Source organism: Syngnathus floridae, chromosome 13 (assembly GCF_059516105.1).
Source record: "Syngnathus floridae isolate MCC-2025c chromosome 13, RoL_Sflo_1.0, whole genome shotgun sequence".
NCBI lineage: Eukaryota > Metazoa > Chordata > Actinopteri > Syngnathiformes > Syngnathidae > Syngnathus > Syngnathus floridae.
Genome location: NC_142425.1, coordinates 5,110,613 through 5,121,399, shown reverse-complemented (window position 1 = coordinate 5,121,399; position 10,787 = coordinate 5,110,613).

Sequence of the window (10,787 nt, the reverse complement as noted above, 5' to 3'; positions counted from 1 at the left end):
TGTGGACTTGGTCAGCCCGTGAATAAAAAAAGACGGTTTAAGAAAAAAATAATGCACTGAAAAACATTTAAATATATGTAATGGTATGTAGTCACTAAATTATAATACTAGCTATGGTTTACATATACTATATTACTGGATACACAAATGTTGCATTCGAGCTGTACAGATATTAAATATGCTGTAAATACGGCAGACTGGATCCACATGGACATTCAATGGTTTTCCAAAGCATGATCATGAATGTCAGTGGCACTGTCCGAGGTGGGCTTTGGGCCCCGCTAGGACACCCGCTCCAGTCCCAAGCCGTAGCACCGAGCTCAGCTTCAGAGTTAAGTGCTCCTCCTGAGATGGAGGGGAAAACGTTGAATATGAGAGCCACCATCCATCACAGCCAGACAGTCAATTAAATACATCATTCCCGCAGGCGGGAGCAACAACGTTGCGCAATGAATTTCACTCATCAACATGGTTGATGCGGAGTTCTGGTGCAGGCCTGCGTGAATGCAAATTGCCTCGTCCCAGCCAATGCCTTGACTTTATGTTTTATTGCATTATCAGAGATGGACAAGTATCAATGCTATATATCTGTACCGGGGCCTTATTTTAAGGTATCAGTACTCCTCGAGGCTGCCGACACCAGCCACCGATACTCAAGGCAGAAACATAAGTCCTGCCTCTGTTGGTGCTGTATTGCAGATGTTTGACACATGGGCCAATATTGTCTGCGGCACCAAGAAAGCTTTTTGTTCACAATTTCTTTGTCATTGTGTTAGATGAAATATATCAAAAGTACTACAGGCATCGGTACTAAAAGATTTGTCCTGTAAACTTGAGAATAAACAATAAATATCCACTTTGATAATCATGGCTATTTATTCCTCGGGGAAATACAACCTGAAAATGAATAATGGGATATAGTTAAGTATCTCGTTTTCTATCCGATGGGCTTTACAATTCCACAAAAAAGAATTGCGAGTGCTATTGTGTCGGAGTGAGCGCCAGCTTTCAGCCCATCAGTGTTCTATGTGTCAGTGCTTCTATAGATAGACTTGTCAAGTCGGACCTGCGGGTCGCGGGGGTCCCGGAACCTCTTCGCCGGTGTTGACCTCTAGACAGACGCTGTCAGGTCCCCGCCACCCCTCACCTCGGAACTCCTCACCCCCTCCCACTCCTTTCCCGTCTTCCACCTCAGCAGAGTCTTGGTAGAGCGTAATAAAGACGTCCCGCTCGGACCCTGACGTGACTGGTGGCTCGGCAGGTAGTTGCGCTAATTGCCGGCCTCCCATTGGCCGAGAGGGCTTGTAGCTCGTTTGCGGCTCGTTGGCGGTGTGACGGCGTGCAGTTTATCCGCTTGACAGCTTAGTTAGCGGCGGCGGGACGTGTGAAATGTCACACATTTTTTGTGCCAATTTGAGAGCATCACGCAAAGTGAGAGGAACGTTTGCCATGAAAATGATGTGCCTGCAGATACTCGCACTCATTTCACAAACCAGAGAATTTTGTAGCTCGTTAGAAAGTAACAGCATAAATATGTATTTGCTGGTATAGCACATCAGGTTTGAGAGATATTTTCATTTTTCATCGTCAGAATATTCAGATCAGTAAAAATGTTGAATTCCTTACATTTGATGTTATTGTTATTATTGCATATTTTTTTAAAACACATTAATTATATTGTGTACTGCGATCTTAGCATTACAATTATTTCAGTTGTGAGACCACATCAATCCACCAGCTACATTCTGCAGTATCAAACGTATCGCTACAAATGTTGCGGTGATGAAGACAGGACCCAAAAGAGCAGGGTTAGCGCTAACAAGCTAACATGACCGGGTGCTAGGCTAGTGTGTTAATTATTAATTAGGCATGGGCAAAGGAGCATGGGGGTGTGCTCGCTGAACATGGTGATCCGACTCCCTGGAGCTTTCTGTGGTCTTGTCTGCGGCCACAACACAGAGTGGCTAATTAGCTCGTTGCTACATGATGACGCTGACCTTTTAACTTCACCCGCGCCGTATGGGGAGCAGGCCAGGGTCAGGTCGGGGGGGGGGGGTTTGAACCCTCAGCTCAATGCACCCCGTTGCATGATGACCTAAGTGGCTACATGTTAGCATTACTAGTAAGGTACTACTTGGATTTGTTTCTTGAAACAAAGCTCTTTGGAGCATGTTGCCTTGTTCGCTTCACCGGATAAACTTGCTAGCACCATGGACAGTGACAAGGCCTCATGTTTTAAATTAGGAGGTCAAGACTTGTTTAGTGTTTTAAATTAAGTTTCAAAATGTTTCAATTCAAGGGTTTGGAGTTTGAAGTAGGGTTTCAAGTTAGGCTTGTTGTTTCAAATTAAGGTTTCAAGCCAGGGTTAAGGTTTTGAATTTGTGTTTTACGTCACACAGGGTATTGAAATATATATTAGGTCTAGTGTTCAAGTATTCAAGACAGGATTTGGGTTTCAAATTACGGTTTTAAACCTGGGTGAGGGTTTGAAAGAAGGTTATTAAGATCAGGTTAGGGTTTCAAATTAAGGTTTCAAAATGGGGAGTGGGTTTCAAACTCGGTTTTCACAGCCAGATGAGGGCTGTGAAGTAAGATTCCAAGCAAAGGTTTGGCTTCAAAGTTGGATTTTAAGACAGGGTTTGGCTTGGCATGTGACTTTATCGCTCATTTTCTGTCTCCCATTTCTGTGCAGTTAGAGCTCATTAGTGTAATTTGATGTTTTGGAGTGAATTGCTGCAGGCGGGATGATTACCCCGCAGCACCCCCCCCCCCCCCCCCCCCGCGCTCTCGTCCCCACTCCGTTTTGGGAATGCTAATTCACGCCTTTGAAAGCAACGTGTGTATTTATTGACTTTTCACTCTCCAAATCTCTATCCTTCTTAAGTTGTCATGGGGGGGTGGCACTCTTTTTTTTTTTTTTTTTATAAGAATACCAGTAGTTGTGATCTTGGCATGCTCATCTTTCTCCTCCTCCTCGGTGTCGTTACACTTTCAACGTGGCATTACGCAGATGTCCTATCAGCATATTGCGAAGGAGGGAGGCGGGCAGATTAATGCCTCTCCTCTACTTGAGTGTATCAGGACAGGGATTAGGGCGCTAACAGCTGCGTCCCCTGACTGAGAAGAATTACAAGTATTATCACCTCCATCATTAAAGAAGGCCGCGCCGCTTCAATCAATTCATCCCGGGATAACACGCCGCCAGCTGGACCCCCTGCGTGAGAACTTGACTTAATCGGCCAATAAGTGGTGGGGAAGGGCGCTCGCTATTTGATCAAATTACGCTCGCTCAGGGTGGAGGGATTACCGAGGGGGCTCGCTGCTGAAAAATGGCGGCCCACTTGGCGGTGGAAGACGAGCGCACTATCCAGGTCAGGCTTTTGCTCGGGGAAATGTGCTCGTTCATCATCACCCCCCCCCCCCCCCCCCAACACACACGGCCAAGAACCCCCCTCCCAGCATACGTACACCCCCCCTTTGGCCTCATTTCTGCCTGCTGTAAACTAATAACTTCCTGCTTGTGTCTTGTTTCTAGTTGTGGACACACCTCCCAACACTCGGACGTGTCGTCGTTGAGAATGTGCTCGTCGGACGTGTACCGGTTGGGTGTCGTTGTAGAAGCGTGTCGTTATGCATGCTGGTTAAATCCCGTGTTTAATACTATGCGTGTTCCCCGTGTTGAGTCACGACTATTTCCGCTGATTATTCAAATGTTTCATTAGCATCCAGACGCAAATAAACGTGCTCCAGTAATCAGACGAGTGTCACGGCTACGAGAGGAATTTACATGAGGGAAAAGGCCAACGTTTGAGAGACATTTTCACAACCACGTCCGAGTCATCGCTGGCGGTGGTGTTGGCTCAAGGTGACGAGGTGGGAAGGGGGGGGGGGGGGGGTCACCTTTCTGTGACGCTAGGCTAACGACACACTAATTAGCGACACTGTCCTTAAGTCATATAAGTCACACTGGACACAGCGTAAGTGTCTTGGTGATTTTGTGTGTGGAGGAGTTTTGCTGTGTAGGTGTGCAAGCAGCCATTCCTCAAGATAATTTCTTACTGGAGAGCGTGTGTTTGTCATGGCGGCTGGCATTAATTCAGCGTTGCGCTCCCTCCAGGGGGTCCGGCGTGTGGACTAAACTAGAGCAGCAGAATTATGTAGACTCTTCACGGCGCTGTTAATATGGAGGCAATTAAACGAGATTTTAACCTCACAACCTCACTGCGGTTATTAATGAAGAGCTAATTATGCGGGCTGTCGGAACCGGTTCCAAAACGAAAACGTTAGCAACTCAACGTTTTTTTAAAGCGTTTATTTGTTTGTGCAGGCCAATCAAGCCGCAGGGGAGAGGAGGTCCATTTTGTTTCAGCACGTGATGTTGTAGCAGGAGACTTTTTAGCATCTGAGTGAGCAGATGGTGGCACAGTGACAACTCTCGTTAGCATTTGCGTTTGCATTGGAGTCTTAAGTCTCTGCCTATTGATTAAGAAGAAAAGGTGATGATGGCCATAGAACAGGAATTGGAGCTCATCACGACTCCACATGAACAAATCGAAAGAGACTGGAAGTTAGCTTTGGCAAAGCATTAGAGTGTTACTGTTTTGGGGGAAAAGGAAGACAGAAAAAAATTGGAATCAGCCTGAAAAGAAAAAAACGATACGTGCGAGTGTCAATCGTGTTGGTGTGTCACGTGAAGACAATTGGGGAGGCGGTTGCCGTAGTCACGCTTATTTGAGGTAATTAGCGGCAGCAGCGCGTGCTAACGAGCCCCTTTGATCGCTCGCTGACGAAACTTTGATTGTTCTGCCACGGTCTTTGATTGTCTGCGATGGTCTTTGATTGCTGGGCGATGGTTGGGCGCTTGTTTGCTCTCCCGCTCTGGAAGGAGTTTGACGTATCAAAGGCGTGCGGGCGCTTTATGAAAGTTTAATTGTGTTATTGATTTAGCGGAAGGTTTGACGCCCGCAGTGTCAGCTCCCCTGGCGGAGCTTAGCGCATTCAAATGCTCATCAGCGCCTCGCCCTCCCTCCTTTTCTCCTCCTCCTCCTCCCTTCTTTCTTTCTTCCTTTCTTCCACGCAGAACAATCGCCACAGGCCAGCCTCGCGGGCGCGGTTTAATTGCCATTAATTAAAAGCATAAATCTTTTTTCTCTTCACTGACTGCTGCTCTTAAACACGCCTTTTGCATCGCTCCGCTTGTCAGGATCCCTCCCGGCGAGGCAAGGTTCATCCCCCGTATTCCCTTCGGCCCCTGTCCTCTCTTACCGACACACCAGACGGTTCTAGAATGGTCTTTTTAACGCGTGATGCCATGTTTTGCAAAGGGCCTTCCCTTCTTTATCGACGTCTAATGAGGTCAAGTGAATTGGCTCGTATGTTTTGTGACGACGTGGAAGGAACAGCCGGCATGGTGAACGCCGGCTCCCACAGTCGGGGCCCGGCCATCTAATGAGATGGCCATTAGCCTGCTCGGTGCTAGCCGGACGGTATGGTGGAACGGTTGCCCGGTTGGGCCTTTAATGGCACGTGACGGCTCCATTTAGCGGAAGGAGATGTGACTTTGGTGTGGGTAAGGCCAATTTTCACACGAGTTCTGCTCCACTTGTGACGCGTTTGCACAGTTAGCTGTCACGGCCCGCAGCTAAACTGACATCATCAATGTTAGCATGTGGGGGAGAAAGAGATGCCTTCTTAATGGTTTCCTTCAACTGGATAGATTTCTTCCAGTTGTATGAATTTGTTCTCAGTTTGTAGTTGTATATTCAATTGTTTGAATGAATAAATGTTTTATTTTGTTGAATGTGTTTTTTGGCATTTTTTTGTTCATATTTGTAATTACTTTTTAAATTGATGTGTCAATGTGTTTTTATGATATGATTTAGTAAACTTGTGTAATAATTTGTATTTGTTTTGTTATTTTTAGTTGAATTTGATATACTTTTTTTAACATTTTGGCAAACACGATCGTAGCTCCACCATTTTGGCCAAGCCAACCCCCGTCGGCTGCTTAATGAGACGCCCATTAGCCTCCTTGGCGTTGGTGGGCGAGCGAACGCCTGACGGAATGCTGGAATGAACATGTAGTCGGGGCTTTAATGGCACTTGATGGCTCCATTTAGCGGAAGAAAACGTGATTTTTTTCTGGATGAGGTCAATTTTCACACGGTTTCTGCTCTACTTGTGACGCAACTGCGGATGAGCGCTAACCTGATGTCAGCAATGTCAACATGGCAGCGAATGAAGACTGCTTTTAATTTGTTACTTCTAATGCCATTGTCAAAACAAGTTAACTGTTGAATAATAAAGATTCAAATCAAGTAGAAAAAGAACTGGAACGCTTTTTAAATTTCTTTGTGAATTTTTAATTTTAGGAGTAAAAATCGACATTTTATAAACATTTTCAATTTTGGTTTATTTTTTTGAACTTGTTTTGAGTTAGTTTAATCTTCAAATTTTGTTTTGATGCATTTAATATTTTTTAATGTATTTTCAATGAAGTCGTTTCTAACCTTGTCTTTCTAAAAGTGTTTTTACATTTGTAAATCTGATTTAAATGTTTTAAATTATTATTTTTTAAATGTTTCAGTATGTAGTTTCAAGTTTCTCACACCTCTTATTACATCTGTAAATATATTAAACATTTTGTAATTGCTTTTTTTTCCAAATTTTATAACCATTCAAAATTATGAAAATTGCAGGCTCTCAAACGGTCCATGTGACCTTATTAAATGCAAGAATGCTGCATTCATGGTCATTGCATAAAAAAGGGAAAGTCGTTCGCTTTAGCGCAGGTGATCGACGTCCTTCCCAGCGCAAGCATTTTAAGCGGCGACACTTAATTGGGACATTTCCCACTCACGTTCCGATGTTGATGATGACGTGCCGAGGAGGACTTGGTCAGGCGAGCTGTCAATTTGACCCGCCCCACAGCGCATTTGTAATCCGGCGCAGGAAGCAGGAAGTTCCAATTAAAATTAAAATAAGCCCTTTAAGAGCCTCTTAAATTGACAAGTCCGCAATGATTTTGGAATCGGTGCCTGTCAAAGGTCTCGGAAAAACTCCGTCTGATAAGGCCCAACGCTTCCAATTAGCGGCCGAGCAGGGTCTCAGCCGCTAATGATTTCCGCGTCCCTAAAGATGTGGCGCCGACACTTATTGCAAATTACCGACAAAAGAGCCGCTTGTATTGATGAGCGGGCCAACAGCCCGGCGTCCTCCAGTCACGCCGGGAGGGTCCGCAGGCCGTCCGCCCGGCCCCCCTTGACGCAAATGCTAATGCTAACGCGAGGGAGGGGTCATCAATAACGTCTGGCCTCGTCTAATTATAGACGCCATCTCTCAGGGCCGCGGGAGGCCGCAGGGCAGCGGCGTAATTGAGCCGAAGAGAATCTCCTTGGCTGCCGTTGTTTACAGTCCTTGAAACGGATGGAGAGGAATGGTTCCCAGACGGGATTCCCGGGCGGGGGGCCGTGTTTGCTGTGCGGGAAGCGGGGATATCGGCGGATGATGATGCGCTCCCGGTCAGGCCGGGATTTCGAGTCGAAGGTCAAAGCTGTTTGCTGGCAGGGTCACGTCGTTTATTCTCCCCAGAAACAAAATGGACGAGTGTTTAGCGGCGGAGAAAAAGTCAACATCAACGGTTTTGTGCTCCGGTGCGCCTTAAGAAAAGATGGGAATCGGTTGGTCGGCGTTTAGCTACATGTGTGGTGGTCAAGTGTTTGTACTCTGTTGTGCGATTCTTTTGTGAATTTCTGATTGTTACAAATTTGTTTGCAACAAGACAAAGAAAATGGTCAAAATGACGAAAATGGTCACTTGAAACCACAATAGCAGAATTTCTGTGTCTTTCCGCACATGGCTTCTTGAGATTTTTTTGGTGGTCTGCTCATCATAGACATGCCTACCAAATTTCATGTTGCAAAGTTAAACTGGACCCTTCGAATGGCCAAAATGACCTTAGTAGATCTGCTTGGATCTAAAATGGTAGGCTTCAAGTGTTTTTTTTTTTTTTGTGGGTCTACAAATGACACACTTGCTGATCAAATTTCGTCTTGCTGAGCGTGTTGAGGGACCACGTTTTCCAAACACGCATATCCCTAAGTACAGTAAACGGTTTAAAGATGTATCTGGGTTGAGGCGCATGGTGCAGTGATGCGACAAGAGACGAGCGCAGTCAAGAAGCGTTAGCGGCGTTCGGCGCAGACGAGGGCAGCCGAGACCCCCGCCGGTGCCAAAACGGCTCGGCCGGCAGAGTTTTTTGCCCTTTTGGAAAACACAACCTGAGATGAAAATTAAGGCCGGCGGACATGAGACGGCGTGAAGGGATGGAAGGGGCGGGGCTACCACCTCTGGCGTGGAAAGACAGAGAAAGGATTGAGAAGATGGCAGAAAGTGAGAACAAAAATGGGATGTTGGCGATGTTTTAATACTGCTTTGACTGGCCAAGCGTCGTCGTCCGCTTTTTAAGTTTGACCTATAAAAGCTTTCACCATGCATTCTAATGTAAAAAAAAAAAAAAACTTCAATCTGATGCTGAACCTAACACTGCATTCACAACGATTGTTTAAGATTTTATATATATTATCTGCTAAACTGGCATTTTTGTTTCCAAGTGGACGTGCCATACGACATCAGATATCGTTGCGTGAGTATTTTGGCTAACCACAAACTGTACAGATGCATTATTTTTTTGGGGGGGGGGGATGCAGACGTTTGTTGTGCGTTTGCTAAGTGGTTACAAGATCTTCCATCTGGCCAATTTCTCCCCTACAGCAGACATGACCCCCCCAGGCCTCGCACCCGGCCCCTCCCTCACCCTTTGCATCATTTCAACATGCAGATAATAGGCTTTGACTTGTGGCTGCACGTTTATGGCTCTTTTCGCGTGGTGGTGCGCCGTGACAGGCCAGCCAGTCAGCAGCCAGCCAGCCTGTCAGCCTCTCTAATGACCCCCCCCCCCCCTCCTCGCCTATCCTCCCACCCCCTTTTCAGTCTCTTTTCTGTCTCATTGGCCGTTTCCTTCAAAAACAAAATCGCTCATTTAAATTCTCCCGCCCGGGGGCGTTTTTTGGGGGTCTTCAAATATTGTTGGAAAGTGAGCGGATTAGGCAAAATATGCTTTTTTAAAATGTTAATAAATTTTCTGGTTCACTCCGGGCTCCTCCGAGGCCAATTAGGCGCTCTCTGCCGGCTGCATTAATGTCAAGCTGACATGGCGGCTGTAATTACTCGCGCGCTTGAAACAGCCCAACTTTTTTTTTTCTCCTTCTTCTCTCCTCACCCACTCGTGGCGAAGACGAGCGCCTGGCGGTGACACGCCGGCCGTTTGATCATTTAATCATCGCTCGCTTCCTCGCAAGAGCAGCAGTTCACCTTGTGTTGTGCATCGGCTTGCAAAAAGGCACCGTTGCCAGGCTTGTCGACGGCGGTCATTAACGGCAGAGCAGCGGTGTGCAACATGGACCAAAGTCTTGCTACGCCAAAGCTCTTATCTGACTATTTTGGTTTGACCTGGGGGCAGGACAATACCGACAAAGACCACAGTCCTCAGTAATCCACGGCAATATTGGTTGTTCTATGTTGAGGTAAAAGAATATATTCCCGTGTTACATGTACTGGGCCAGCGATTGAGTTCAAATATTTCTTTCTTAAACGTTAACACTGCCACATAGATGGTATTTGTCAGTCCGTCGACCGACAATGAAATTAGCATTAAGCTAAAGAGATTTTCTGAAAGCAAAGCAATGGGGTTGTTTCAAATTGTCTAGTGGCTGCATGACAGGAAGTGACGCATTGTCCCTTGGTCGGCCTTTTTCGGGTGATCCCAAATGCCAAACCCTCCCCACCGCCTCCACCCCCTCCTCGGTCCCCCCTTTTCCGATTACCTTGGCGAAGCGCGAACGCACACATCAGGAGCGTGGCGGTAATTATTTGTGCGATGCCATCAGCATGGATCAATCAGTCAGGAAGGCTGCCGGCGGAAGGCAGCGAGCGCCGCTTGATTGACAGCTTTGGTAATGATGGGATTGAACCCACCCCGCCCCCCCCCCCCACACACACACACACACTCTTAGACACACACATGCGGGCCCGCTTGTCAAGACCACATTGGAAAACGCTCCGATCAATGCACTCGTCATGTCGGAATTATTTGCCGCGTGGGGAACGTCACTTCCGCCTCGGTCATGTTAGAAAATCCAACTCGCCTGCGCTTCACATCACTCACTGCCACAAACTACTGACACAGGTTTTCCAGGAAAAATTCACACAATTTAGTTGAGAATAGTCTTGAGTAAAGTGAATAAACTTTGACATCAGAAACGAGCTAAAAAGACGTGTGCACTCTGACTTTGACTTTTAACAGCAGAATAAACATCACTTTTAGGCCCACTTAATTAGGTAGGCCCTGAGTATGATCATGTCTGAGTATCTTGTTATATGACATAAGCCAAATAAAGGCCAGTGTAGCTGTGATGAAGAACTGCAAATCATACATGATTAAGACACTTCATTAAGTACACTGCTGGGAATAACACTCTTAACCCTTAAAGGTCACAACCTGGAAGATGGTGAACTGAGGTGGGAATAAGTATAGGGGATAATACACTGCATGTGTTAAAATGTCACGTGTCTTTGGCGGCACAACCTTTCAAGAAGTTATGCCAATGAATGAAACCTTGAACAACTTTCGTCTTGTTTAGTGCTGCTGTAAACGACCTTTAAACGCCACTTTTGGATCATGTTGCAATCATTATGAGTTTGTGTTTTCCTCAAAAGTCATTTACTAA